Genomic DNA, 25,964 nt, shown 5'->3' on the forward strand with positions numbered 1-25,964 from the left:
CAGCGCCGGGTAACTCCACTTCTTGCAATGCCTGTTGCATCTGCCCGGTCTCTTGGCCGGGCCTGGCTTATGTGCTCTGCAGTGCCGAGCCCGGCGTGTGAGCTGAGAGGTTAAATGCGCTGAGAACTCAATTTCAGGTTTTACCGGTGCGTTGCGAGCTGGGCGTCTGTGAATTGCCTGCCTCAACATAGTGATGTACGTGTGTACGTTTTTATTTACATGCATTTGTAGGCTGTGAAGAGGCTGCTGAAAATAGCCCTTTTCAAAATTTTAAGTATGCTTAGGAATTACCAGACTTATAGTTCTGTGGTGGCAGCACTAGTTACCAGTTCTGTGTCTTTGGCCTCTTAAAATGTGGCAGTGTTTTTTAATTTAGTATTTTACTTGTTGAATATATACATATTTCTGGTTAGCTGTGCTGTGGTTTATGTAGGAATCATGTTATTTTCCTTGAATGACCATGTCGATGCATGTTCTTAATGTAGTATTGTGGTAATATAATTTATCCCTTTTGACTTAAGATAGAGCAGTGTAGTCTCCTAAATATCTGACTATTGGCATTGACTATACCAATTTTTCAAATAAAACACCGAAGCAGCACTCTGGCACTGTGTTCTCAGAAGTATACTTAATCTTTGGTATCACGGAAAACTTCTGAAGGCAGGGAACCAGGCTTTCGAACTATTTCCCTTAAAGTAAACTGAGAGGGATTTGGCCAATGGTTTGAGCAGTGTAGCTGCCTGGATTTGGTGAGGGTTTTAAAAACTGGCATAGCTCATTTTGTGTGAATAAAGAAACACTCTTTCCTGGTTTTGCCTCTCTTTGATGTGACTGGATTAAAAAAAAAGGTAGAAAATGCCATATCAGATTTCACTTGTTTGTAACTTTTATTCTTTGACCAGTTAATTTTCAGTTATTCTAAAGTGTGTTCCTTGAGGATTATTTGAAATCTGTGACTGGAAGTGTCAGTATAAATCATCTTAACTTAGAGTGCTAAGTAAAAAAGTGTCCCTCAGCCTGGATGAGAACGGTACAGGGAAATCATTCCACTTCACTTCTGTTCCTCAAGCATGTAGACAGTATTTTGGCAACTGCCCCAAACCCTCGGTTTCTCATGTACAGTTACATACATGGAACTTAATTTGAAAGTGTGGCACTGACAGTGGTGGCGGGAGCCCTAACTCGTGTGAGCCTCCTATCCACAGCAGAGTCCTGTGCTGGTGACTTTGGCTTGGTGTGCTGTGCTTGGCATGCTTAGCCGTGTGAGGTGGGAGCCAAGGGAGTCAGTGTGCCAAGCAGAGCCACCTGGTCTGAGAGTGCTGGACGAAATACTTAAGGCTAGCCCATGAGAAGCTATCTGAGATCCTGCGTGGTGTTCAGGTCTAAACAATTCCTTCCTTTCTGAGGTGACAAGTCAGAAATTTTCTCCTTGAGTTTAGGTGCCGTGCCTTATGCTAACAAATATTTGTGCTTCAGCATACTTGTTTGAGAAGTTGAAACAGAGATTGGATCCTTGTATACACATTTCAGGTTTCTGCAATTGTCTTTACCCTTTTGAGTGCCCTGATGGCAGGTTTGAAGCTGAGTTGTCTTCCTCTGCTGCTGGTGAAACCATGCCACTGTTCAACAGACATTAAAAGACAAACTGAACCAGAGGAAACACAAGGAGGAGTTAAAGCTTGTTAAAACCCCAGTGGTTAGAGTATTGGTCCTCCCTGTGTTTTCAGAAGGAAACATCAGCATCTGAATTCTTTGAGGAACCCGATTTCATTTGCTGTCAGGAAACCAAATGGGATTAATATTTGTTCCAAAAACCAAGCTCGAGAAGTGTCTAGGCATAGACCTAGCTATTCATCTCTGTCAAAACTGCGTTTTCTGCGCAAAGACTGGCTTGCCACAATCTAGAGAACGTGATAATAAAGCAGGGCATTTGGAGAGCTTAGATGATTACGTCTTAGACAACAGTTGATTACAATTTTTGGAAAACTCTTTTAGTCTTTTGAGCAAAAAATACCATCTTAATAATAGCTAAAGTATTTCTCTGTTTCTAGAACCAGGTAAATTATGAAATTTACATCTGTTTTAACTTATATGTGAGCATACTAAGTTTTTTCTGAATGGGCTATAGAATATAAAACGTAGTAGGTGCACTATTGTTCTTACATTTGTGGGAAATGAAATGACTGCAGTAGAGACTGCCTGCGTTTTCCTCCCTTAGCACTTTCCTTATTTCACTTGTAAAGCAGCAGCTTACAAGAAATGTTGCGGGGATTCTTTAGGTGTGAATAACTGATGTAATTGAATAGATCCCACTTCCTGCTTGACAGACAGTCCTGTAAATCACTTTGATGCTGCCTGCACTGGGTTACATCTTGAGAGGTGGTAAGCAGATACTGCTACCACTTCCTCTTATCACAGGAGTCATCAGTGTCTCACAGGACAAACCAGTAACATGATGTTGATCCTCTCTTTGGCTCCCTTCCATTTTTCCCCTCAGTTGTATGGGAGTGTATTTCCTACCTAAAACTCAGAAGAATTGATTTTTGTCAGTGCAGGACACTACTGCTTAAAAAAAAAAGAATTTAAAAAAAAAGGATCTTTTGAATTCTTAAATCGTTGAAGCATACTTCATGTATCTTTACACTTCTAAGTTTCAGTTGTTTTAAGAATCTGATAGAAAGATAAACAAGACTGACTCAAAGCTGTATCGTTTCCTGTGTAATGGTTTGAATCACTGAGTTGTCTAGTTCAAGCTAAATATTGGAAGAATGAATAAACAATAGGTGGCTCTTTCTTATGACAATTAAATATGCTTAAAAGGAGTACAGAAAGACAATATTTTTCCACTGTTAGCAACTAGTAAGTACCAGCAGTATACACATATGCCTTTTAAAATAGAAATACAGTATTTCTCAGGGGATTCCAGTTCAGTTAAATGAGTGAGGATCAGAATAGTTTATATATAACTTCTAGATGGACTTAGTTGTTCTTCTGTTGAGAGAAACTGAATTTAAAGGTGCCTGATCAGAGAATCCTTATTCTCAAATCTGAAAGGAACTTGAGGGGTTTAGTTCTAAGCTCTTAAATTCTCTGAGATGGAAATTGTTGGAAGCTAAAGAATACACTGGATAAATACTACACAACAACCCCATACAACGCTACAGGCTTTGGGAAGAGTGGCTGAAAAGCTGCCCAGTGGAGAAGGACCTACCTGTAGGTGCTGGTTGGCAGCTGGCTGAACATGAGCCAGCAGTGTGGCCAGGTGGCCAAGAAGGCCAACAGCACCCTGGCTTGTATGTGGAACAGCGTGGCCAGCAGGAGTAGGTCAGTGATTGTGCCCCTGTGCTTGGCACTGGTGAGGCTGCACCTTGAATATTGTGTTCATTTTTGGGTCCCTCAGTACAAGAAGGACATCAACTTGCTGGAGCATGTCCAAAGAAGGTAAACGAAGCTGGTGAAGGGTCTGGAGAACAGGTCTTATGAGGAGAGGTTGAGGGAACTAGGGTTGTTTAGTGTGGAGGAGAGGAGGCTGAAGGGAGACCTTATTGCTCTCTACAGCGATCTGAAAGGAGGTTGTAGTGAGTTGTAGTCAGGTGGGTGTTGGTCTCTTCTCCCAGGTCACTAGTGATAGAACAAGAGGAAATGGCTTCAAGCTGCATCAGGGGAGGTTTAGATTGGGTATTAGGAAAAATTTTGTTACTGGAAGAGTGGTCAGGCATTGGAACAGGCTGCCCAGAGAGGTGGTTGAGTCGCCATCCCTGGAGGTATTTAAGAGATGTGTAGATTTGGCACTTCAGGGCATGGTTTAGGAGACATAGTAGTGTTGCATTGATGGTTGGACTTGATGATCCTAGAGGTCTTTTCCAACCTTAATGATTCTATGATACTTGCTTCCGAGTTCTTCTCCCTATGTTGGTCCAACTCTTGGTCTCTTGGCATGAGTGTGAGATTTGTTTGGGGTTTTCAAAGATATGTTTTTGGAGGCAAGACTTCTCTGTAAATGTGCAACAGGAGCTACCACTTTTTATGAAACCTCAGGCTGGAGTAGGAAGAGTCTGCGCAAGTGTAGGTTTTGACCTTGGGCATCTCATGGGGGGTTTGCAAAGGATATGTGTGAGTGCGTGCTTACAGCTATTCCATGTGCCTGAAAGCAGAGCCTCTCAATTCTCGGACTTAGGCTCAGATCAGAATATCATTTGGGTCAACTGTGGTGACTTTGTAATGTGCTGATGAAAACAGAAGGTGGAGAAGCTGGGAAAACAGAAGTTGAGTTCCCCAGGAAGCTTTCAAGGAGTGGCCTGTATGCAGTGCCCATCTAAGGGAACCCTAGACAAAGTTTGCTAGGGAAGGGTGCCCCAAATGGGCACCTCAGCTAAAATGCATCATAAAGCCTTTCATCAGGTCAGGTTCATCTACCGCCATGTGGGCACCACAGTATTTAAATACTCTTATCACTTATGCTAAAATGCAGAGCAGCCATCCTACTCCATTTGCACCCTGAGAAACTCGCTACCCAGCGGCCCATTGTGCATTTTTCGCTGGGGTAGACCCGTCCCTTGTTACGTTGCTGCCTCTGTTTTGACTGAGCAGGATAATTCCTCCTGTACCATGAGGTTTTGGGTTGTGAGCTCAGTCTGTGGAGTCTTGGCCGTTGTATTTGGTGCAGCAGATGAGGAAACCAGACACCTTCGTTACCCACTGCCGGTCTCTGCAGGCAGCTCAGTGTGCTTAGGCTTCTGGTGACTATTTTTTGTTGCTTTTTTTAAAAATGTTTTTTACAGAAGAGATATTCCTTGCACTCTACCACACATAATACAAAACAAGAAGGAAATTTCTTCTGTCTGTAGGAAGAGTTTGCTGGCATATAAAGAGTTGCTGATAAGTGTTACTGAAGAACCCTGGTTTACTCCAGGAAGTTCATGAGAAAAAAAAAAAGAATTCTCCTTCCTTTCCTCTGAGGTGTTATTAGTCACCAGACACTTACAAGTTTGCCATCAAGAAGTTAAGCAGACTGGAAATCTTGTGTCAATGGGAATAAAGCCATTCCAAAGCCCACCTCCGACCTAGTAGAATAGGCTGTCTTTCTTTTAACAGTCGATTGAAGAACCTAACCCAGACCCAGTCTAATGTCTGAGTTGGCCAAACCTGTAATCTGTTGCTTGGCCAGGTATCTTAGTGTGTGGAGGTGGTTGACCTCTCAGATGCTGGCCTAGGTAGGCTTTTGGTCTGACCTGGTGTGGATATTATTAGTTAACTGTAAAGGCTGTTGTAATCCACATAATATCGCAGCATAAAAACCACTCTGATCACTTGAGCCATTGTACTTTTTTTCCTCAAGCACTAATTATCCATTTTTTAAAGCTTTTCTTACTCTAATCGGCACTTACAAAACCACTTAGCTGATAATGTGTGCCAGCTCTCAAAGTCTTAGGAATTTTCTGCAACAGCAGCATTGTTCTACTGGCACTCCAGTACATGTCAAAGAAGCAAGGTAAAACAGTTAATATAGGACTCGTTAATAACTTCTAGAAAAGGAATCGACATTCGCTAAAGATTTAGAAAGAATCCAAAGACCAAGTGAAAACTAACGTCATTCTTACTTAACAAGGAGGGGGGAGTGGGGAATACTGTGAGAGGGCCTTAGCTGAACTCGCGTGCAAAGTTTCCTCAGTCAGCAGTGATTAGTTAGGACTCTACCTTCGATTAATTCACCTTGACTTCAGTGAGAGCTGTGAATTAATAAATCTTCATGTTTAGCATTTTAGAAAACGGTTTTAATTTTCAATTAGTACCTCAAAAATGAGCTTTATGTCTGTGAGAAGGCATGCTTTAGGTGTAATAACAGGAAATAAATGCTCCAAGTGAACAGTCTAGATTTAAATTTGAAATATACTCTGCTAGGGCACAGTTAGATAAAAATTAGTGCTAGGGCAGTGCTAGATCCTGTATTGGAAAGGCCACTGAGCAGGATATACCTTTTGAAAAAAACCCTTTCTATTGGAATTCAGCTCAGTAATGGAAACATTAGAAAACTGAGGCAAAATGTGGGGCCCATCTGATAGAGCTTTCCCTTAAGAAAAAGCTACTTATAATAACAGAATGTTGCTTTTCCCCTTCCCTTCAAGATAATTGCCACAGCTAGGGCCTAATTAACTAAGACAGTACCTTTTTCTTCTACTTGTAGATAAAGTTGCTTCTGTGTAAGGATCAGGGAAGTGCTTTGTTTTAAGAAAATACTCTGCAGAACATTGCATTTAGCTCCACCTGAAGTAAAGCATTCATTACTGTGTCAGTTGCTGTAAAAAGCGTCAAGCTCATTCTGTGGAGGATGCCAGTTTGTCATCTTGAATCATTTCTTTTCAGCTTGGATTACTAACTAGCTCCATTACCTTTTTTGTCCTGTTGATATTCCACGGTTCATTTTTTTTCTTCCTGTGTTAAAAGTAGAGTTCTAGTGGACTAGAAGATGTGATTTCAGAAAATATGAATTTTAATGATTTTGCATGGATTTTCTCAGTGATAAGGGATGTGACAGGCTGTTGTTGAATGAAGTGATTCTGTCTTTTAATCATTTGGGGGAAATATGTCATTTTTCGGCTTTAGATAAGCTGTGTAAGCTCATTAAAGAGGACATCAGTGATTAGTGTCATTGTCAGTCTTCAGGACAAAAACAATAGAAATAAGTAGAGTGATTTGTAATTTCTAGAGAAGTTGTCTGGTAGACCATGTTGGAAAGCTTTTTCCTCGTATCTTTCTTTTTTAATGACAAGCCTTTTAGAAAGGTAATATTGAACTTTATGGAATCTAAATCCATCTTAAGGAGCTAGAAAAAAGGGTGGGTTTGCCCTATAATCTGTAAAGTGCAAATATCTGCTTACAATTAAATAAAGAAAAATAGACTCACTGCTAAGGCTGCAAGTGCATACTGTTCCTAAAATTATTCTATTCTTGTCAGCTCTGTATTGCAAAAATGTTGCAAATTTTAACAAGCAGAGCTTATGGCACTCATACCCGTTCTCAAGTCGGTCTAAAATCAACTTCACAGTCTTTAGTGAGGCAGAACTTCTCTTTCTGATTGGTACAGATTTTTTTTATAAGGGGGCAGGGAGGGGAGACGACCTGTTCCAAACTGTATGGGTTTTTTTTTTCCTGGTATACAGGAAGGGGAGTAGCGTACAGGCCAGGAGCGTACAGACCCTCCCTTTGGTCAGGGAGCACTTGGAAACATGTTTTGGAATGGCACAGAAGAGCTGTGTCCCAGTACTTCTTTCTTCCTCCCCGGGTGTCTTTTAACATTACATAATTAATGTACATAGTTTACAGTGGCTTTAGTGCTTTTGTTTTACAATGCCAACTTCAGTCACTACTGCAGCACTTATCGTGATAACTTGGAAGACAGGCTTGGCTGTTTGAGGGAGATAGTCTGCAGCCTGTGAATCTTGGCAATACGCTTAATGTTTTGGTGGGGTGGGTTGTGGCTTTTTTATATAATTTTTATGACTTGCTTATGTTTGATGGTGTTTCCTTTTGGGTCTAATGCCACTTTACTGAGTTTCCAGACCAGATTTGTTGTTGTTCTATGACAGTTGTTCTTGAGATGTTAGATGTTCAGTGTTTTGATCATCTTTTAAAAGTCTTCATGTTTTTGAGGTGGCAAATTAAGACACTTTGAGCAGTTTAATGCTCTCCTGGAATATTCAGTGAGTGTGTAATATATGATCAGATGAGCTTGGGCACATACTGGCAGAATAGTTTTAAGAAACTGCTGTTCAGGGAACTTAATATCTCTCTCTGCTGGTGGTTGCTGCCACCCACTGTAGCTGTCAGTTTTAATCAGTGCCCAAAATCTGTCTTGTTGTGAAGTCAAACCCATCTTCTTTGCCAATTTTAAAATAAGCCATTACATTTTGCAATGAGTTGAGATAGTTACAGGTGCTCCATGCCCTGGGGAGGTTGTGCCCTCTGGGTGTGACTTTGACAGAAGAGAGGGCAGCTACAGTGGCTGCAATTTAAAACGCCCCACGTTGGATGTCTGTGATAGGTGTATCCCAGCTAGCCAAAGTGCATGTTTATGTATCTCATTGGGAAGTAAGATACCGGGAAGTGAAGTATGTGGCTGGGTTTATGCTATCCTCAAATTCTTTTCCTAAACAGACATTTTTGGCAGTCTACCTCAGTGTCATATTTTCATTTTTCCATCCCTGCATGCACCTCTGGACAGAGCTGCTTGCAGCCACCCGGTTCTTTGTGAATGCCTTGGTCTCTGCTTTTGTTTCTTCCCCTTGTTGTTGGTTTCCCTCCTGCATGTTTGCTCATCTTTCAGGATAAAATTAGAGAGAAAATATCCAGGCCCTCAGAAGCAATGTGGCCATAGCAGACCATGGCTAAATCAGAAGTTCCTGTAAATCATTTATGCTGGGGTTGTCCTCCGTGGGAAAGGAGCAGGGGGAGGGAAAAAATAATCTACAGAGATGGAAAATCACAGTATTATTAAGCAGATTGTGGTTTTACTACTGCCCACACCTTTGAATAAATGTCTTGTTGTTGCCTCTTTAGTTGAGAGGGCTGGGCAGGTGGGGGTTATCAGTTGGTTAGGTAGGTCAGAGAGAGGGCTTTGCCTCTCAATAGATCCAGTTGTTACAGCTTCCCTTAGTTCTCTCCAGCTTTTGTGTATACACCTGGCTGGTTGGGACTGCATGTCCTTGAAGAGGAAAAAAAAAATGCTTTGTTTAATTTGGCAAGGAAAATTCAGTATCCAGGACGAAACTGAGCAGGACTGTGTATCAGACCTGGGCCTCAGAGGATGTTCTACCGTGTGTGGTGTCCAGCAGTAGGTTTACAGCCACTTTGTTACTGGTGAGTGTTCTTTAGCTTTGTAATTTGCCCATTTTCCCCATTAGGCTGATGCATGTGGGCTTAGAAGTGACAAATGAATTTGTGGTGAAGAGTGAAGCTTGTGTTACACTTGTAGCATTTCAGCCTTAAGAAAAAGGAGACTGTAATGTGTCAGATCTCAAAAGCTGGGCTCTTTTCCCAGGCAGAGAAAAAGCACCTTATATTTGCTTGTTTGTCTTAATTTGTGATTTTGTCAGTCATTAGAAAGGGTTGTGTGCTTTGAAAAATAGTAATAATATTTGAATGTAGGTATGCTAGAACAAAAAAAATTGTTAAGAAATTTTGTAGCAGATTTAAATGAAAATATGATTGCTTAGAAAATACTTTAAAAAAAAAGAAATCCCACCACCTTGCAAACAGGTGGAGGGAGCATGCTGCCAGGTAGCCAAGGACTTGAGAAAAACTTTCCAAAATATCATTTTGGCATTAGGTCACTGTGCTTAGAAATCCTTCATGGGGCTGAGTTTGTAGCTTATGTGGGTTAACAGACTATTAACGCTGTGTAGTTTCAGCCTTTGAAACACATCAGTGCTCTGAGAACAAAACACTATAATTTACATTGTCAATACTTTTTTTCCTGTTAAAATATCAAGTTGTATGTTCCTTCTGTCAAAAAGGCCTGGTCCAGTTGACAAGCTCAGCTACAGCCCAATGACTGTTTCTCCAAAGCTTTTGTCTGTTCAGCTCTTCTGCCTGCAAGCTTTTCTGGAACAAAGCTGACTTTCTTCCCATCTGCTTTTAAACACTCTTGCTCTTTAGTAATATTTTGCTGTACTTTTATTGTGCCTCACTTTCCTTTATGCTTTCAGTTGTTTCAAAATGCACAGTTTAAAATTTCTGTTGTGCCTCTTGCCTAGCTGTTCCCCTGTTCCAGCAGATTCAGCACCTTTTCTACTACCTGGGTGTATTGCATGCTTTTCATTTTCTTTTATTATAGAAGTAAAAGAATGCTAAAAAGAATCTGCAAACACTCTGTCCCATGGCCAATTTTTTTTTTTTTTACAAAACACATCTATGTGTCTACCAACACCATTACTGCTCTTCCCATCGAGTTCTGTAGGGTTGCAGATGAGGGGAAGGCTGCCCTCCTTGCGGGGCAGGGAACTAGCTAGTCAAGCGTGAAAATGTATTGTTGGCACCTGTTTCTTTCCTCTTACTTCAGTCATTTGCTGTGTTTTATGGAGGAATGGGGCCAAGCTCCAGACATTCAGCTCAAGTTTTTGTGCAGTTAATAAAACGAACCAAGGAAATGTCTGTGTTACACCCTTGAATGTTGTATGTAGGAACTTGGTCCTCTCTTCAGATGAACTTTGCTGAGGGTCTGGAGCAAAACCAAAGGAGACTTGAACCTGTATAAGCGAGGATACTATGGTTTAAGATGAGTTGAAATGTGTCCTCTGTCTTGGAAAAACTTGTCCATCTGTTGCAGAGCCCAAGCACCTGAGGACTGGTAGTCATGATCTCTCAGTAGTGCTCAAGTAGTGTAACCTGCTCTGAGGGAATTGATGACTGTAAATGCCCTCCTATAGGGTTGAGTTCTAATGGCTGGCAGCTTGGAAGACCCATGAGAAGGGTTGTGTCTATATCTGGCCTTGTAATCATGATGATTGACCTAGCAGAAAATGAGTTTTAATATGTGTATTTTAGAAGTAGAAGTCCTTCAAGCTAGTCCTAGATGCAAATATTATTTTGAAAATGTAGCTTTGAGACTTAACAAAAATGATTATTTGCGTTCACTTATCTGGAAACCTTATTTCTCTTCCTGCCTCCATTAACCACTTTCATATGTCTGTAATTGGAAAGTGTCTTAGGTATGAATTCCACTTTCTTAGTTACAAAAATACCTTATATTTTGGTGCAATGTAATTTGTATTGCATATATTGTATATATTTAATTGCTGTAGATTGCTGTCAGTCCTGGGGATCTTTCTATAGTGGACATGGTTCCTGTCTGCAAGGTTAGTGACATTAGAGGGGTAAAATTTTCATCTTTTATACAACTAGATTTTTATCTGGAGGCAAGCACAATACAGTATACAATTCCCCTCCATGTTTTGCCTGTATAGATCACTACTTACTCCTCTTGTAACTGATTATAGTCTTTCATAATATAATATGGAAAAAAAAGTACATGTAGTGATAGAGCTTTTTATTTGCACAGTTCTGACCAGACACTAAGCAGCAAACAAGTGAATTAAAGTAATGGAATGGTGACGTGCCTTCATCCCAAGCTTCTTCCCTTAAAACCAAGAATGTTTTGTCTTTTCATATACATGGGCAGTTTTATGGTATGAACAAAAGAGCAAGCTGTGTCTAGAGAAGTGACTTTGGGAGCAGCTTTGGGCAAGCCCTTTATCTTTTATCTCTTTCTGTCACTATTCAAGCTATTGCCTCAAACTTGGGGACATTTATCTATACAGAATTTCACAAATGTTGAAATGTTATAGAGAAGTGTTGTCTATCAGTTCCTTCTGCATTATATGAGACTGAACCCAGTGCTCTTTTGCTATAGTTATTATTTGAACTGAGCAGTAGTTACAAACTTTTTTTATTCTCCAAGTAAATTAATACAGAATCTGACAGGAGAATGTGCTGTATTCTCCTACAGTCATGTTTTAGACATCTCAGTATGGAGGGCGTGGCAGTATGAACTCAGATAGCAGCTGTTCTGCCCTCGCCATGCAGATTATTCAAGTGGAAATTTAAGTCAGCAGTTTGGCTTTTCTGAAGTGTATAGCATATCATCATTCACTTCTATGTAGGAAGTATCCAGATGTGAAGAAAAACTTAGGTATGCCAACCTTGTTAAAATGCTCTGTTCACATACTGAAATCCCCTTCATATTTGTAAAGTTATTGCAAAGCTTGCTTCATTGAGAAGTTTTTTCCTCATTGTACCGTTTGTTTCTAGTTCTTTAAAGTGTTTACAAGGAAGATGGCTTTGATACCTTCTTGAAAATAAGTTTGGCATTATTACTATCGATGCATTTTAAAATAAAATGAGGAACTAAGATGTCAGTGAAAAAAAGTAGCAGTCTTGTTTTGGATGGAGCAAACAACTGGACTGCATTAGCGATTAATCTGATAGCTTCACCCTCACCCAACTTCTCTCTGGTTCAGAGAAAAAAATATCTGAATGGAACTTGACAGTGTTTGTAAGCAACATGTAACAGAAACAAACAAGCAAAGCCCCTCCTGAAGCAAAACCCTCTGATGCCCCAAAAGCATAACCCCCCCCCCAACAATTCTATCAACATTTCTTTCAATTTTAGTCCTTTTATAAATAAAGCTTTCTGTATATGCTTTCTGTTCTTATTGTACGAGCTGTGATTTGCCTGTGTTTAAGATCTTGAAGGGTTGTGAGCAGACAAAAGAGAGCGAATGCTTTTGATGTCCCAGATTTGAAAGTAAATCCTTGGGAAGAGAATTTGTGTCTTGAAGTGTAAAGAGAGTTATCTTTTGAGAAGGGTGCTGTTCTTCATCATGGAAACTTTTTCCTGAGGTCCTTTCCAGTTTCTCTTTTAAATATGGAAAATTCCTATATTTCAATAGTGCCCAGGAGCTGATCTCACATTTCATGAGGACATTATTGAATGGCCTTACTGGAACATTGCTTCTTGGACACTATTATTAGTGTAGTAGCTGAGAGAGATATGAGCAGCTGCCGAGTTTCGTTCTGAGTGCCTGGATGGGTGGGTTGGGTGGCATTCCCGGAGTGACAAGCAGAGGTGCTGGGGGATGCCAGGAAGGATTTTTGCTGGGAAAATAGTTGACATTAGCTCAGTGGTTTGTGCTTCTGTCTCTCCTCTCTCTGTCTCCATTCTGAGAGACCTTAGTAGCATGACTTTTTAAGTGATTCTTGCCATAGCCTGCCAGGGATTGCTGCCTCCCTCACCTCGTTTGACGTCTTTAGCTGCCTGTTCTGGTAAAAATGTATGGAGTAAACTTAGGTCAATGTTCTAGTTTGGATGTTAAGGAAGAGCAGAAAAGGTCCAATAGCATGGGGTTTAGCACATGCTAGCATGGAGATTGCTCAGGGTTCCTAAGAGAGTTTGGGTTAGAGCTACTAGGACAGAATAAAGGCTGAATCAAGTCCTCTCTGAAGCAGGTACCTCTGATCCCTTCATGGGCTTTGGAAAAGGTATGGTTTAGATTTTTAAAATAATTTTTTCCTTTGCTTCCATGCATCTGCCATTACTTTTTCCTACTCAGCAGTAATTTATTGAGTAGGAGTAATTTACTCAAAGAGCAAGAACAAAACGAATGCTGTCTGGTGATGGCATTGCCACAGCCCACTGATGTTACAGAGGAGGGGCTCCTCTGCTGGCAAGCTAATGACAAAACTTTGTATTCTTCTTTTTCTTTACCCAGAGTAACCTGCCATCTCCTAGTTGCATCCCGCTCTTACAAAACCTCCAGTGTTGCCAATATCACTTGAAATTTTACTCACAGGAGAACAATGAGGGGGGAAGAAAACAGGGCTTTTGTAGCCATAAAAAATAGTAGATGGAATACATTGATGTCAATAATTAATAATGTTAGAGAAAGACAGCATGTCACTTCTCTTAGCGGAGGTGTGGTGGGGTTTCTTGTTTGGTTGGTTTTTGAAGTTACTTGCTTATTTGCTGTTGCTTTGCTTCCAGAGAGGGACCCATTATAATGTTCTCTACGACAGTTTTCTTCGGCATTTTCAGTTGGAGGATTCTCTAACCTATTCCAGGGAAAAAAAAAATATCCATATTATTTTGTACAACTTTGTAATATTGCTGTGCTAGCTTTCATTTATTGAGCATTCTTGAGTGAATTTGTGCATTTTTCTCCTTTTCTCCTATGTTTTTTGTTTGCTTAAGCCTGTTGGGTTTGGTTTCTGGCAGTCTTTTCACAAATTGTTTTTTGATGCTTTATAGACTATTGCTCCTTTCTGGATCAAAGCCCTCCATAATGTTTTAGTGGTACATGTAGTATAGGGAGGTGAGAATTCCTTTGTGTCAGCAAACGGTTTAATTAATTTTTGTTTGTTCTCTTAAGTTATTATGATGTTTGTCTGTGAGGTGGTTTAGTGTTTTTGGAATGGTTTAGATTTCAGGAAGGTACATGGTTAGCAGCATAAGTGGGTAGTGAATGTGACGGAGAGAATTGAGGGTGGTTGCTTTTATATATGTGTCCTCTGTTGTGTCTAAGTAAAATGAAGTGTGTCTATCTGGCAATGACTAATCCTTCTGCATATTGTTAGTGATATGAAATAATTAAGGCATTTTCCTTCTATGCGAATTTCTGATTTACTCTATAATCATGCACTGAACAGCTTGGTGTGGTGAGGATTCTTGATAGCAAGAAGTTCCTTATTTAGAGTTGCCACTAGAACCACCCAGTAGAAGGAGCTATATGCAGGATGGGTCATCAGGGAAATTAAACATGAGTTTGCTTACTTCTGATCAGCCCAGTCACAACCCGTTTTGAATTCTTGGTAATGGTTTCTGGTGTTCTATTTGTAAGCATTGTTTTTTCTGTTGTGTAAAGTATGTAGAATTTAAAATGCATAAATACAAGATTAGTCTTCAAAATAAACAAACCTCTTAACCTACATAGCACTTAAAGAAATCCAAAGTGCGTAAAGCATTTTAGGTGCTAGTCTTTCAACATCCTGCAAAGTAGGTTGGGCTGCTAGTTCTGTTTACAGATGGGTGAAGTGAGAGAGACCAAGTGATTAGATAAGACTGCACATCAAGCCTTTACTAGAGTTAGTAATTAGGAGGCCCTGACATTTAACCTTACTACCTGTGCATAAGAATATTCTGATTTGTAAGACAGCTTGCAGATGTTGGGATTGTATTGTGAATTGTTTGATGGTCTCAGACTACCCATTCAGTTGCCTCAGGAGTGGTCAGAGCTATTTTGGTGTGGGTGCTTGCAGATTTGAAGATAATGTGTTGGATTTTAAATGTTCAGTTTTAGCACGTAGTAATGTTAGATGTTCCAGTGAGGTGGTGACTGCATCTGTTTGAAGACTTTCTGGAATATAGAGGACCTGGAACTGCTTACCTTGGTGCCCTGTTACAGTCAGGAACATGTGGGCTTCTGCTGGCTAGAAATGTACCCCAAATCCAGCAGTCAGTTCCAGAACTACAGCTAGTCAGGCAATAATCTACAGACACTGTATTAGTCATAGTACAGTACGTTGACTTATCCAAACCTTGCCTTGTGGGTAGCAGTCCTTTTGGGCCAAAGGTGCAGGTGGCTGTCCCACCCCGTGCACGTGCTAACCCTGCTGCTGGTGCAGGTGGTGGACCCCTGACTTAGTCCTGCCTCTCTGCTCCTATTTCCTTCAGTCTTCTCCAGAAGCAGGCATAGCCAGCTGCACCCTTCCAAGCTCACTCCCAGTGTTGGCTCACTTTTCTCCTTCTCCAGTGACCCTACCAACTTAGTCTCCGTCCTAACAGACGGTTACTGCTGAGACCAGTCCTAAATTTAGCCATAAATTGTTCCTTCTGGACCCATCTTTGGTCCTAATTTGGTGACTGCAGCCTTTAGTAGATACAAACCAAGAAAGAAAATTTTCCCTGCCGATGCTAATGTGTCTTATCATTTGGCAAACCCTTGCTGAACCCAGCAATGAGTATTCCTGCTGGCTGCTACCCAGCCCTAAAAGTAATTGAATTTTTGGATCCTCTCTTTCTGTGTCCTGACAGAGGCAACTAATAACAAGTAAAAATTACCTGAAAACCCTGCAAGTGAATCCTAACTCGAGTCTTGCCCTAACACAAAACAGATGGGTCCCACTGAACTGAAATCTAAATCTCACTTGCTTAGTTCCAGTGTTTTACATTGATTAATTATGGACAAATATCTTAAATTAGAGTAGCGTGAATCTTTGGAAACCAGGAGTGAAGATTATAAATTGTATGTAAAACTAATGTGGCTTTTTTTTTTTATGCCAATGTGAAAGATGATAAAATGAGAACCGGAAGCGAGTAGGGGTTTTTCATGGGCAACAGTGAGCAAGGCAGCTTAATTGCAAGCTGCCAATAGTCACGAAGTTTTCAGTTTTTAAGGTAATTTGGTATTAGTAATATCACTTGCCTTATAAAGCACTTTCCTAATTTCTATTACTAATAAGGAGAAGAGAATGGTTGTGCTCGGAGTTGACCTCAGACCAAGAACATGCCAGAGGAGTGTTTACGCAGAAGTTCCCATTTGTAGATGCCTGCTTTGGGATTTGGTCTCTGAGTTGAGACAGATAGCTGGGGAAGGTTCCACCCTCTTCCCTTGCTAACCTTATATGAGAAAGAAAACATCTGAGCGCTTGTCCTTTCCTTTTGTATCCATATAGCCAATTGTATGTGGATGATTTGTATAATCTGTCTTGTTTCTACTTTGTTTCAAGTTTTAAATAGAGAAGGAGTAGATAATAATTCTATGTATCTTTTACTGGCAGAAATTAATTTCTGTGGGGAAAACTGTTCAGCTACCGATTGTAAGTAGGAAATCACCATCTATTTTCTGCCCTCAGTTTTATGTAATCTATAGAACTGTGAGCATTGTTCAAAATTTACCTTACTACATTTGTCCAAAGTTCCCAGGCTGGTCTTCAGTATGTTTTACCTTGTTTTGCTATAGGATGCTGTGATGTAGAAATAGAAGGGATCAGTTTGTGATACACCGGTTTGTTTTTAATTTGCTTTGGTTATTGCTAACTCTGTACTCTAAAGATGAGATCAAATCACTTGTTTTGAAAGAGTGGGCTGCAGAGAAGAGCTATAATATTGTGCTGTGGGGTTTGGCCACAGTAACAGAGAAGTATTCACAAAGGAGTGAATCTCACCTTCCTATTTTTCTTTACATGTTTCTTCCCTTCAAAGTTCTGTCTCTTTTTGACATCCTAGTGCATCTCTTCTTTCTCTTGCATTATCCCAGAGCTGTACAGTACTTTTGTGAGCATTCCTGTGGTCAGTAACATGTATTTGTACAAGTTGCACTTCAGCTTTAAATGTGCCTCTCAAGAAGTAAAGGTGAAGAAACAAACAAACGTTTGAGGTGTACTGAGGGCCTATGTTTACCTAGACACATATTTGTATTCCCGGTCTTATACACACTAGGTGCAAACTCTGATGGTAAAAGGTAGAAAAACCCTGCTGGAGCTTCCAGAGGAAAAGGTAATGATGCTTTGCAGCAATGGGCCTGGGGTTAGGTGTAATCTCTCGCTGTCAGTGAAAACTCCCAAGTCCCTGGTTGATACAGCTTCTCTAAGGGCCAGAGCCTGTGCACGAGAGACTTTGTACTGTGCTGAAAGTTTCCGTGCAAGGTGGCAGGTGCTCAAACTCCTGCTTTTCAACCTTTTTTGCATCACCATCCCCCTCCTTGGCTTTTGGGACTTCTGTCCTGTTTAGTGACATAGTATCTTGGGGGTGATAGTAGTCTCTATGCTTAAATGGCTTTCATGCTTTATACATTTGAATTTTAGTGTTTCCATGTTACTGGTATGTCACCTGTCATTAGCACAAATTGGTTTGCTATTAGACCCCGGATGTAGGGGTGTCTCACCCAACCTGTACGTGACCAGTGATTGCAGAGCCATGCTTCACCGTTTCTGCTCTTGCATGTCCTCGCAGAACATATGATTTCCCTGCCTCTTCTGGAAGATGTAGCTGTCATTTCTATTTAAACAATTATTTGTATAATCTCCCTGTGCGCTGAAGTAAAGGAGTTGAATTATAAATTATAGCAGGACTTTTACTGTAAGGTCTCTGGGGATACTGGATATTGTGCTTTCCTGTCTTGAATGTATGAGCCTGCAGCGTGTATCTGCTATAGTGGACTCTTGCTTAGTCAGATGTGCCAGTGTGTTTCCCCTTGAGTAGTTTTCGTGGTACTTTTAGGTTAGATGCTTATGCTTTAAACATCACTTTGGATGGGTATTTCAGCCTGAAAACCATGGAAATATGAGTAATGTTCGTATTGTAATTCTGTGAGCTCCTGCTGGTATTTGTACACGTCCTTATGTGTTGTACCTTGCTATCTGTGTACCCCTCATCCATGACAGGAAACAAAGGGAAGAAAAAAATTTACTAACCAGAAAAACTTTTAATTCAGTCCATATGCCTTCTTTGATATGCTGTCCTTTCCTAGACAGGGTTATTATTTGAATTGCAGGATTTAAGGTTGAGGGCAGAATAGCCTGAAGCTTGTCAAACTAACAGAGAAACCTTCACAATTGGTACAGTTAAAACCAATATAATTTCTGTAGCGCTCATCATGTAGAAAGAGAACCTCATACATTTTACTGTAAACACGATTGGACAATATTTCTTGCACATCGTGGGTCACAGAATTCCTGACGGTACTGTTAGAGGCTTGCTAGCCAGCAACTATTTACGTAAAGTAATTTATGGAGAAAAATTGTCAGCAAAACTACAAGCCTCAGCTGAGCTGGGTGAGATTTGTTATACACCGTGGTCTCCACTAGGACTTTGGCAAGTGCGCTTTTTTTGAATAATGTGAAAGACTTTGTCAGGCTGTCTCTCGTAATTAGGTCTGACACAGCTAATACCTGAAATACAGGCAGGACAGTCATGTGGCCGAATCATGGCTTGTCAGCAGTGAATGTTTGTATTGAGTTGCCTGTGTTGTTTTTTGGGAAGGGAGCATTGCATAAATAACATCTAGAAAAGTTTTGTAGATACTTTGTCCATTCTGCGCTGAATAAAATATTATAGTTTCTCTATGCCAAACTCTTATTTATATATTTAATTAGAGTACAGGAGTGTTCCTTGTTTGATAAGAAGAGATTGGTAGATGTGTAGATGTTGTCAAATACTGCAACTACCTAGATTTTGACTGATAGTCACAGGAAGTGCCTATATTGTCAATCCCCTCTGGTGCTGAGGGAATTTAGGCACAGCAACATCTAACCACGTACCTTTTTTATGTACTATTGACTTTTAGTGGTTCCCCTCTGTGTTTTTTTTTTTTTAATGGATTATAATGTTGGATTAAGTAACACTGTCATGCAGCGTATTAGGCACTGCTGTTGCTTTCTTTAATGGCAAGCAAAGCAATTTAGAAAAAGAAAGAAACTAAAGCGTAAGTGTGCAGAAGTGTCCCTGGGCTTGATAGCTGAAACTGCAGATTACACGACCACGATCATGTAGCTGTCCCATTAGCTAAAAGAGTCCTCTAGCAACCTGAGATTTCTATTGGCATTGTTTCTACAATGTGCAAATGCTGGATTTTAAGTTTAAGAAAAAGCACAAAGAATTATTTTTGGTTCCCTTATTGCCTTCCTGTGTTCTGTACATCAAAATTTTCTCATTTGTAATAAGAAATTAAAATATTTAGCTTGCTAATAAATGAAAGAGGGCTGCTTTAAAGCAATTCAGATGGAAATTATTAATATTGTAAGCAAATTCTTAAGACAGACGCTGGGAAGATATGTACATGATGTAATCTGGAGTAAACAGTCTTTTCTCCTTTCCTTTAAAAGAGCTTTGCATGGGTGTGTTTTTTTTGCTTTCTAGCTTTAAGACTTAATTTTAATTGCCCACTATCAGAGGAAAGGTCTTTGTGCATTACTGTGGCAAAAAGGCTAAATGGATATAGTCAGAAACAGTTGTGCTTGCTTTCAAATGCGGCCATTTGCTCAATTGTTTTCAAGATTCTTTCTTCACTTTTTAATTTGGTTGGCCGTGGATTCTTTTCTAGCTCAAAAAGAAGTTTACAAATTAAGGAAAGAAGGGATTGGAACAGTCTTTTGGCATTTTCCTGAATTACACATTCCTGCAGGAGTCACGCAAGTTGAACAAAACAACTGCCTATTAATGTTTTGCTTGGAGCTGTAGAATGGATTATGAAATCTCTGCAGTTGTATGAAACTTCAAATATAGAAAACACAAATAAGAAAAAAACGTTGTGAGCTTGTGACTTGCATTATATGTAGTTTCCTTTTTTTTCCTTTGGTATTCCCAGTTTTCTCACACTCTTTCAAGCCTTGAACAGAAGGCTTGTCTGTGACTGAAACCCCTTTGAAAGCACAAAGAATGCTGAAGGAAAGCTAGGTTTGCAGCTGTCTAAAGCAACTTCCAGCTGATAACCTGGCGCTCTCACACCATATTCTTTATTATATATAATCTGGCAGCTACATTGCTTCGGTGCAGTGCTGCGCTATGAGCAGCCAGAGGTTCCTCTGTGCCAGCTGGTAGGAGGCTAGTTAGTTGAGCCTTCCTGAAGAAGTGTTAATTCTGGTTTATTGAGTCATCAGCTCCATTGCTGTTTCAAATAAATAGAAGATAAATTGGAACAAATGTGTGCATCTTATTCCATTTGGTCTGTTTGGCTGTATCACAGCATATTATTTAAGTTGCATCACAGAAATTAGTAGTGTGGGGTGTGTGTGTGTGTGTGTAAAAAACCAAAAAACCAAAAAACAAACAAACAAACAAAACCCCAAACAAACAAAAAAAACCCAAACACCCACCCCCCCGCCACGCGCGTGCACACACACACCCTGCCCCGCCCCAGTGTATTGCTACTTCTTTTGGTTTTTTCTTTTGTCATCTTTTTGTTTCCCATCTGATTTCTGTGGTGATGTTTGACTTTTTTTTTTTTTTAAAAAAAGTATAAATCAAATTTATCAGGAAAAGGGAGTCTTTTACTTTGTATAAATACTAGGTACAGAAATGAAGAAATGGTCCATGAGAGAATTAGTGCTATAAAAATGTTAGAATATTATTTATATAAGCATCAACACTTTTTTTCCTGAAGATGGATGGATAGCCTGGAAAGTGCTATAGTGCCTTCTTTTGCCAGTTTCTGTCTAGCTAATCTGTGTGCTAGGAAGAGGGTGAGCAAAATGGATAGGAAAGCACGCTGCTTGATGCCTTCCCCTCAGCTAGCTGAATTGTTTCATGCTGCAGAAGAGGATACCAACATTTGTAGAAGTTCCGTATGTAGTTTAACTGTCAAAGAGGGTATAGTGACCTGGTGAGACAGCATGGTACGCAAGAGTGGAAACTATGACAACTTCTTTCTCTAATTAAATGCTGGAGGAATTTGAATTTCAGGTGCAGCTATGAGCAAATTAAACTGCTTGCAGCTTTCTTGAGTCCGAAGTTACTAAAATAAGCCCCTTAATTGCTCACTTTTAAAAGTTTTTAATAAATATTGACTTACTAATCTCACAATGTGAATGTGACTTGATGGGCATGCCTTCATAGGATGATGAAGAATTTGGCAGCTAGAGGATTAAACATCTGCTTAGTTGCTTCTGATCTAGGTCAGATATGAATCTGGTGATCTGGATAATAAACCACAAAATTGTTGGCAGTTACCACGCAGTAGACGTGCACTAAGCTGTAATTTACAGTGAATTGGTCCAACATTATGTAGAAGTGAATGTACAGTTGTAGCATCATCCGGTTTTGTTCTGTTGTAGTATTAGAAAGAACTTTTTAACAAAATACTTGAAAAATTTATTGCAAAATACAGCCAGGAAATAAAATTATACATGAAGACACTTGCCTTAATACTAGGTTATAAGTTTGGTTCATTCAACATTTAAAAGGAACACGATGAAGAGTAGTGATGAGGATACTGATTTTTTTACAAATAGTGGAAGCTACTGCTTCTTTAACCTGGTTGTATTGAGTCATCAAACTTAAGATTTGTAGTGGCTATCTATTTCTTATAATGGAAGATCTGGTTAAATATTTGTTATACTTCTGCTTCCAGATTGCATTAGGATTATGCCAGTACCTGTAGACTGATTTGCCTGAAAAGATAGATCCCTCAATCCTGAAAGTGCTATTTTTTTATAATACAGATGTCTCTTTCAAGGGTTTTAGTTGTGGTTTTGTGTATCTTTTTTCCTGAAGAATAACTATACTCTGTTTAACATAAACACTGGGTAGAACTTACCCCTGTTTATTAAAAACCAGGTATTTAAGATTCATAGGTATACTCTAGTGTAACAGCTGTATACGGTTTCATTACCAATGTACCCGTAGCAGAAGTGGTGAAAGTGAACCTTCAGAGAACTGAATAGCTATGTTGTCCAGTAACAAAGAAATGTTTAGCCTGCTGATACCCTGGAGGTTGAGGTACATTCCCATATAATAGCTGGAGCACAGTGTGAGTCAGTGACTTTGTCAAAGTCTATACATGGGCTGGAATGGAAAACAAAGTCTCTTGAGCCCTGTTCTTTTGCTTTGTGCATGAAGCCAGCTTTCCTAATTCAATATATTTATTTCTGCTTTTAAACACAATTTATGCCAAGGTACTTGAGTACCAGTAGGCATGCATTGCCTTTTTTTTTTTAATTTTCTCAGGGCATTTCACTAGCATGAAATCATTACTTCCTGCTCCTTCAAAATTCCTGCCTAACCACAGCTGTTTTGAGCTTGGGATGCTCAAACCATGACACATATATGGAAGCTAGAGAGGTAGTTTGTGGCAAGGGGTACGCTGAGAGGCCCTTGCTGTGTGCATTGTGTAGATCCCATTTTGATTTGGGAGGAAGGTATGGCCCAGTGCTGTGGCAGGGCTGTTGTGGCCAGCCAAGGGGCGTGTGGTGTGTGCACAGGACACCAACGTGCATGGCGTTTGCCAGCTGCTGAGCCGCTATAAATGATGTCATCAGAGTCATCCGTTGTGCCTGTCTTGCTGTGGATTCCTCACTTATCTATAACCAACAGCAGGTTAGACTTCCTTAATGTTTGAATCCCATTTTCCTTGCACTACTGCTGCATCAGTTTGCTCTTGTGGCTTCTAAAAGAATGCGCATGGTGGGTCGCTTCCTCTGTGTGTGCTGTGTGTCCCCGGCGGTCCTTTTCCCATGGGTGCAGGATTTGCACAAGCCCAGGGATGGCTGTTTGCATCTTGGTCCGGTGTTTAGTTATGGAATTATATTTGCACGTGGGGGAAATAGCAGAAGCAAAGGTAGTTTTGTTCATTGATCAGGGATTTCAGGTATGTCCATTAAACGTGCTATTTTGCTTAAATCACCAACTTTTTCTAATACACAGTCTTTCTTGGAAAATAAATCCTGTTGGTGTTATGTGTATGTACTTTGTGTCACAGAAGAGCGTCTCAGTTCTGCTGGTGTTTAAAAAAAAAGTTGTTATTTTGATATTTATTTTTTTAAAATCTATTTGCACACATCATCTCCTAATGTTACTAGCAGGGATGGGAGTAATTGGATACAAAGACTTTTTGAGATGCCTCATGAAATATTGGTTTGGGGTGCTAACTGAATAACAGCTTTTCTGCATGTATTTCTGCCAGTTATACCCTTTGAGAAGTGAACTTTGTGTTTCAGACTGCTTTTTTGTTTGCAGTAAATGCACTGTCATGTTCTCCCTGGTCTACTTTTGGGAATACTTGGTGGATCGGGGCAGAGAGGTTTTCTTTCTGCATGTAGGCCTTTCCCCAGCTCAAATACTCAGCAGTCACGTGTGCAGGGGTCATCCCCCTGGTTTGAACTTTGCTCTGGCTTTTGAATGTGTTAAATGCTCCAGGATCAACAAGGCAGCAGTTAACGAAAAGTACAGGTCATCAGTGTTTAGTTCTGAAGTGGAAACTGGCTGTGTGAGGGGAGATGTATTTCATGATGCTTCATAATGTGGAAGCAAGGAAGCTGGCTGGACTCTTCAGAGCTGCTAGCCTGCCTTCACCTGAATGAAACGGTGGAGGAAGGGGGGAGCTACATGGTCTTTAATGTTTTGTGGTGCAAGCATAGTTCAAGATGACATGCAGTGCAACACTTGTGTAGTATCTTTCTGAATGCCTTATGTGAGTAATTCTCCTCATGTTTGGGTCATGGTTCGGTGGCATCTTCCAGTGCCATGAAAATAAAATTTTAAAAAATGTTTCAATTCTTTAGCCCACAAGCACTTTGTTGGGCTGCATGCTTATGACTAAAGTATAATGCTGTGATAGTGACATGGACTGTAACTCATCCTGATACACTAGAGTGTGTAATAAAACAAAGAGATTACAGAATTGGAAAAAGTGAGATTGGTAAATATTCTACGATAATCTCATTCTACTGTTTTGAACTATGCATTCATTATTTCAGTTTGGATCATAAAGGTCTGCTTTAAGCGTGTTTATATAATGAATAGATTACACTGTATATCCAGCAATACATTCTTAGATACAATTAAAACTAGCCATCTAAATGTTGAGTCAGGTATATACTCTCCTGTTGTGGTTTAGTCAGCAACTAAGCACTTCCCAGCTGCTTGCTTGCTTCCCCCACCCCAGTGCGATGGAGGAGAGAATCGGAAGAGCAAAAGCAAGAAGACTCGTGGGTTGAGATAAAAACAGTTTAATAATTAAAATAGTACTAATTGTAATGATAATAATGTTTATTATAATAATAATGATAATGAAAATATTAATGATAATATAATGGAAAGGAAGATAACAAGAGAGAGAGAAATGAAACCTGGTGGCAGGGTGGGAAATCAAGTGATGCAGCCACTCACCACCTGCTGACCAGCACCCCACCAGTCCCCAAGCCGTGATTGCTTACCCCTGGCCAACTCCCCCCAGTTAATATACAGGGCATGATGTCATATGATGTGGAATATCCCTTTTAGCCAGTTGAATCAGCGCTCTTGGCTGTGTGCCCTCCCCTCCTGGCTTCTTGTGCACCTGGCAGCGCATGGGAGGCTGGAAAAGTCCTTGACTAGTGTAAGTGCCGCTTGGCAACAACTGAAACATCAGTGTGTTTTCAACATTATTTTCATACTAAATACAAAAGAGAGCACTGTACCAGCTACTAGAAAAAAATTAACTGTATCCCAGCTAAGACCATAAAAACATCCAAATTTGTGTCTGTGTCCTGCCTTCATTTTTCTTTAGTCTTCCCTATTTCGCTTGTGTTAATTTTGAAATTTCTTCAGGTAGTCAAAACAGCCAGGACTGTGTTTCTATTCAGTTGGAAGGCTCTTGGTCCTGACTCTGCCTTTGCTGATAACTAAAAAATGCTTGCAGATATGCAAGCTAGAAGATTCATGCAAAGTGTCTGTGTTTTAGCTTTGCATCTTACTAATTATTTCTGGTATAGCTGCAAATATCCTGACTTTGATGGAATGAATTTGGAAAAAAACCAACCCAACAACAAAACTTTACAGTCAGTTTTCTGTTAGATCTCTTGCTCCTAGAGACTTGAAGTCATAATGCTGATATGGAGAATTTTAGTACTGACCAGTAGAGATTCTTGATACCTGTTCTCCAGCAGTTGTGTATTTTCTCATCTTGCTGTCAGTCAACACAAATAAGAAAAAGGTAAATAAGAGTCAGTGAGGAACTGGGCTTGTTGCATTTTCCTTTGTTGGACACTCCTGCTCTTGAAAGAGCATTGCAAAACACCTCTGTGATAAGATGAAATGAAGTGGCAGTTATAGGTCTGTGCATACTCTTTTCCCCCTGCCCCCCCATGGAGTTTGTACCATATGTAACTACTGAAAAAACCCTCATGTTTGTTTTGGCTGGTGTCAACCCTCAACATTTCTCATGGGCCTTGGTCTTATGGATAGAAAGGTAGGGGAGCTTATAATTTTATGGAGTTGCAATGAGCCACATCTAACAGGTTTTGCAGGTTACTAGAGATCCAGTGGACTGCAGCTGGAGAATCACAAGCACAGGGCAGGCATACAACTCTAAAGCTTTATCAACAGGGTGCATCCTGACCAAAAGCGCCAACTCAAAAGTAAAGCAGCCTTAGTTGCTGAAGCTAATTGTCATTAAAGGCTTAATGTTCTTTGTTACGTAGCTTCTGACTGATGCTGCCTGAGATTTTCATGCCAGCATGGCCTTCATCTGTGCAGGGCAGTGAGAAACAATACTGCCACGATATTGTAATTTTCTAAAAATGCAGGTAACCCTAAATCATCGTGATACTGGTAAGAGCAAGTACAAACCCACTGTGGCTGTATTAGTGGCCTAGCCTGTGCTGCAGAGCCCCACTGAGCTGCTTTATCTGCCTCACCTCCCACCTCACAGTCTGCAACATGCTACTTGTGTGACTGCTCCCCCGTGCAGCTTAGAAGACGTTCTCTTTTGCCTGCCTGC

At 40.3% G+C, this 25,964-nt stretch overlaps 1 protein-coding gene across 2 annotated transcripts in view; it reads left to right on the top strand.

Moving 5' to 3' along the window:
* ARHGAP10 (Rho GTPase activating protein 10) overlaps nt 1-25,964 on the top strand; it is a 156,390-nt gene that overhangs the window by 740 nt on the left and 129,686 nt on the right. The gene's annotated exons all lie outside the window — the stretch shown is intronic.

Source organism: Phalacrocorax carbo, chromosome 4 (assembly GCF_963921805.1).
Source record: "Phalacrocorax carbo chromosome 4, bPhaCar2.1, whole genome shotgun sequence".
Lineage (NCBI taxonomy): Eukaryota > Metazoa > Chordata > Aves > Suliformes > Phalacrocoracidae > Phalacrocorax > Phalacrocorax carbo.